This window comes from Palaemon carinicauda, chromosome 29 (assembly GCF_036898095.1).
Source record: "Palaemon carinicauda isolate YSFRI2023 chromosome 29, ASM3689809v2, whole genome shotgun sequence".
Taxonomy (NCBI): domain Eukaryota; kingdom Metazoa; phylum Arthropoda; class Malacostraca; order Decapoda; family Palaemonidae; genus Palaemon; species Palaemon carinicauda.
In genome coordinates, this window is record NC_090753.1 from 21,776,355 (window position 1) to 21,782,262 (window position 5,908).

Consider the following 5,908-nt stretch of genomic DNA (forward strand, 5'->3'; position numbering starts at 1 on the left):
TTTGTATACGTCCGATGAATTCTCATTCTATTTTTCGCTTGTAATTTTGCTGAGAAATTTTTAGCAGCATAAAAAATATCTGATCTTCAAGTAATTTTCTGCCACAGCCTTGATAATTAAAACAATAAGAGTATCTGGTTCAGTCTAGAACATATGCTTACATGATTTATGAAATATATTTATAAAAGTATAATAATTTAATACAGAGATGATTTTTTTTTTCATACCCTTTTATTTCCAATTCTATGAGCGTATCACTGCTAATTGCTATCAAGTCTCTGAATCTCTTTTCACAACGCAGATATACTCTATATTTATTACGTCAACAGATTGGTGTATTAGAGCACCTTTATTTTTCAGCATAATTAAAGAATGAAAATAGCTGTTATCAGTACCAGTAAGAGCATTAATAGAAGTTCGACTCTTCAATAATATTTCCAGTTTAAGGACAACGAATCCCGCAATATAGGCAACAATGCTACTTGAACACAATGACCAATGTTGACTACTTGGAAGATACGTGTAATCCTCATCGTCATCAAAATCAGCTGCTTGTTTAATATCAAAATTTCGTCATTCAAACTTTTGTTCCTTTCAGTTGAATAATTTATGGCTTGAACAGAAGAGTTGTATGAAAGAGCACTGTCCTTAACTCTGTTTGAAACTGAAAGAATATTTACAGATTTCAGAGGTATACAGTTCCCTTTGAGCATATCCTGCAAGTCGTTATGGACTAAAATTCTTTTGTAAGCGGTAGAAAACTGACTGGTAGTTGGATTGTTAATATGTCCTCCCATAGATCTAACTTGGCCAAAAAAGAGTTCTAGGTGATCTTGATTCATCTTATACGTTACCAAAATTTTTTTATTGGGTTCAGGACAACCTACTGAATTAACAGATTTTAATCAAACTCCGTATACAAATTATGAATCCAAGAAGGCTAGTTTAGCATTCGAATTAAACAAAGGTCTACCACATGGAATTTTAAGTTGTCTTAGATATATTTCAGCATGACCCAGAAAATTTTTAAGGATTCTTTCATTATCCTTTTGTATTGGTCTTTTAAAATACCATCCGCACAAATTCCTTGAATTCATCATATCAAACAAATTATTTATACTGGTAATGAAATTGATCGTTACTTCACATCCCCTGAACTCTGCAAAATTGTTATGAAGACAAAACTACATTGATTTTGCAACAGATTCGCTTGGTAATAGTAATTGTGCTGAAAGTGTAACATTAATTTATCAATCCATGCCCGATGTTGCATTTTAAATTAATCCCACAAATGCAAACCTCGTATTCGTGAAGCTTATGTAATTTTTCAATGGAATCCCACTTGATAAAGTTTCCCTCCCCATCATTTTTTTTTTTCGTAATGAACTTCTAATCAACATTAGCATATGACATGGGTCAGAAAGAAAAAAAAATATCTGTTCTTGCGTCATGGGCTGAAGAAATTAAGTTTTTATATTTGCAGAATATAGACTACAACCAAGATCTTTGACCATAGCAACATTCGTTGATAGTCCATCAATAGTCAAAGAGATAGTTTTGAACTCCTCTCACCTCCACTGAATGCATCTTAGCCATACATTGCCTAGGAAAATTAACGGGCTCAACTCTTCCTTCTTGAGATGAGCAGGAAGCGATTCAAATTTGTTAGCGATCTATCAAAATCTTCATCCTTGAAGTGCTTAGAGCATAATCATGAACTAGTAGTTGCAACCAAATTTTCGCGTCGCGTAGCTCGAACCCACTCCTTTTTAAGGAGTTCATCTTTTGGAAAACCGTTAAGCAAACGTAACAAAGATATTAATATTAATGATGTAGAAGAAATGATAACGACAACGATAATGATTAGTAATCGGAATGAACAATGACAATTTTGAGAGTGCAGGTTTTGATAAAGTAAATGAATTCAACAGCAGAGCCAATATTCTTACTGTTGCTAGCATTCAGTACTTTCCTCTTTTTTACAATTTTATACAGCATTACATTGAAAATTGAGCACTTACCAATGAAATGTAATTGTAGTATTCATTTTTGTCTAATCTTTGAGTACATCCATAAGCATTGCACGAGGTCGGCATTATTAACTGAAGAGTAGGAATAATTTGTAGCTTGTCGATGCAGATGATGGACGTATAATGAGCTCCCAGGCATCAGGTCGCGACCTCTTTGACTACAATTGGCCGAGACGGCTGACTTCACTTATTCCGCTCGGGGTCATCTCCAGCCATTTAACCTCCTTGTAGTAAACATATGATGGGAGATGACTGAAAAGATGAAATGGACGACGGAATAGTTCCACTGATGACAGTCTAATACATATTTATAAAGGCCAGGCCATGATGCCATTAGAGGTCATTAAGAATGCATCGTCAGACGCCCACTTCTAATTAACGCCGCATTATTACCAGCCGACTCTCGTGGGACCAGAAGATGGACTAATAAGGAATGCAAATGACAAAAGAAAATGAGTCAGGTTATGTAAGGTAAAGACATTCAATCTGGTATGACTTCAATCGGGTTTCTTTATTATTATTATTATTATTATTATTATTATTATTATTATTATTATTATTATTATTGCTATCATTTTCCTTATAACTAGGAATGATATTAGGAAAGTGATAGTGATAGTGAGTTAGCTATACGATGCAAGATGAATGATAATGTACCTTACATGTTGTACATTAGCAGTCTCAATTTCAATAATATTTCTTAAAGGTATTATTTAAAAAAAAAAAATCCAAGAAATATACGATATAATAGACATTCTTCTAAAAGCTAACAATTATAAATATTTTGGAATATCAATGGTGAGTGACGTATTCATTAATTTTAAGACACGTTCATTATGAATGATTACAAGGTGGGAAGTAGTAAGAGGTCAACCCCGTTGTGGACGACGGTTGATGTTTGTTGAAGATAGACCTCAAAATGAGCAAAATCTTAGAGTTATAGTCTATGGATATTACCCATAATATCTAGTTATGAAATCTCGACTAGGGTAAAGACGCAGAAAAATGCACCAATAAAGAGAGATGGCTCTATTATAGCAACAGAAGATGAAGAAACACAACTTTGGATTGAACACTTTAGTGAGGTTATGAATAGGAGATATGAAGGGAATAATTTGACTGATATATCTAAAGCTCGTGAAGACCTTCATGTATCCATGTTGGATTTCAGTGTGTTTGAAGCTATCCTCGAAAACTGAAGAGATGGAAAGCCCCGGGAAACAATGGAATAACTGCCGAGAGGATACTTGCCGAAACGAAGTGACTCCCAGGCTACTTACAAGATTGTTTTGTAGAATGTCGCATAAAGCTAAATGGGAGTTGGGAGTGTTGTTGAACATAACAAAATATATGAGACTTGGCTAATTGCAATAATTACAGAGGCATAACATTTACGTTAGTTGTTATGAAAATATATAGTATGCTTATTCTGAAGAGACTAGGGAGTAGGATTGATGAAAAGCTGAGAGATGAACAAGCAAGATTTGGAAAAGGTAGAAGTTACACTGACCAAATTTAAATTTTGAGACATGTTGTACAGCGATGGATAGAATATAAAAATCTCCTTTTGATGGTATTTATGAACTATGAAAAAGCCTTTGATAGAGTCCACTAACCAATCTTGTTGAGAGTCCTGCGTTATTATGGAATTCCTCTTACATAAGTAAATTTGATTAAGTCTGTTTATGAACACAGCAAGTGCAAAGTTATGGTTAATGGAGTCTTATCAGTAAATTTCCATTGAGCAACGGAGTACTCCAAGGGAATGTGTTGTCACCTGTTCTGTTTGTTCTCCTCATGGATTTTGTAATGCGTACAACAGTCAGAGATGGTGGAAAAAGATTGGACTGGATTGTTGATTGGAATCTAGCTGACCTAGAGTATGCTGATGATGCTGTCCTTGTTAGCAGAACACCACAGGATTTACAATGTTTGCTTAGTTTAGTGAGATCGGTGTTACTGTATAGACTTGAGTCATGGTATGAAAATGAAAATATCTCCAAAAGATATAGTAGATTTGCGAACAAATCTCTCAGAACGATAATGGGAGTTAAATGGCACGACAGGATTAGAAATGAAACTAGAAGAGAAATTACTCGAATACCATATGTGGATGAGATCATGATGAGGAGTAGATGGAGATGGTTTAGGCAAACTCTTCGCACTCCCCAAGAGAGATTAGTTCACCAAATTTTTAGCTGGGCTTCACAAGGTACTAGAAGATTTGGAAGACCAAGGCCTACATGGCTGAGGACTATGAAGCGTGATGTAGAAGATGATGAATGGAAAATTATTGTATTAAAAGCTTAAGATGAAGATGCCTGGTTGAAATCTAACTGATGCCCTTTGCGTCAATGGGCGTAGGAGGAGATGAAGATGATGATGATGATGATAATATACATAATATATATATATATATATTTATATATATATATATATATATATATATATACATATATATATATATATGAATATATATATATGTATATATATATATATATATGTATATATATGTATGTATATATATATATATATATATTAAATATATATATATATATATATATATATATATATATACATATATATATATGTATATATATATATATATATATATATATATATATATATATATATATATATATATAGATTGGTGTATATATATATATATATATATATTTGTATATATATGTATATATATATATATGTATATATATATATATATACACATATATATATATATATGTATGTATATATATATATATATATGTGTGTGTGTGTATGTATATATATATATATATATATATACATATATATATATATATATATATATACATTTATACATACATACATATATATATATATATATATATATTGGGTGTGTGCCTGTGTGTTAAGCAAGCATATTACTTTTTCGAATGTGCTTCTGTATTCTTCCCTTCCTAATTGAAACCAGTTTGAATTCCAACGTGGTGCAAAGAACAATGGATTTGACGATGGTAACAAAGTTTGTCAATATAAAAGGGGAGAATCCATCTCAAGTGCCAGGTTCATTGTTAATGGGAATTCTGAATATAGTGAAAGAATGGACAGAATAAGAAAAGCAAATGACAAAAAAAAAAAATGCACAAATGGGCGTTGTTTTAAAAAAAAATATCGAGAAGAAATAAGAGGGGAAAGAGAGATTGAGATGCATGACATAAAAAGTCTAAGAAAAAAGATAGTTGAAAAGAGACATCATTCCCAGTCTCTGTCGCATAGCTTATGGAAGTTGTCTCGGAGAATTAAATCATTTAATTGAAAATCAGATCGTTAAAAGTCATAAGGAGCAGTTTGATAGTTAAAAATTCCTTTGTTCCTATTTTATTTTGCATTTATTTTTGAATTCAAGTAAATAAGATGCAGGGATCAGGAGGCTGCACAGAGGGAGGAAAGATTTGAAAAATGCATTAGAGAGAATAAAAGAGAAATTCAATTCAACTTAGTTTCCTTCTCTCTCTCTCTCTCTCTCTCTCTCTCTCTCTCTCTCTCTCTCTCTCTCTCAGTATATACAGTATATATCTATATGTTTATGTATGTATATATGAGTACTTATAAATATGAATATACACAAATACAGTAGGTATATACAGCATTGAAATTTCGTCAATCTTTCGAATACCTAAAAGACTACTTACTAGGTAGAAATTACTGTGTGCAAATTGGAACCTCTTATACTTAAAATCAACCTTTAAAAAGAGGGGTACCCCAAGAGAGTGTACTTGGCCCAAACCTACTCTGCATCTATACTATCTTTTTATCAAAAAGACAACAAAGGCATGGTTTGAAGTTCAAACAATTTACCGATGACACAATTTTACTTCTACATAAAATGATATAGA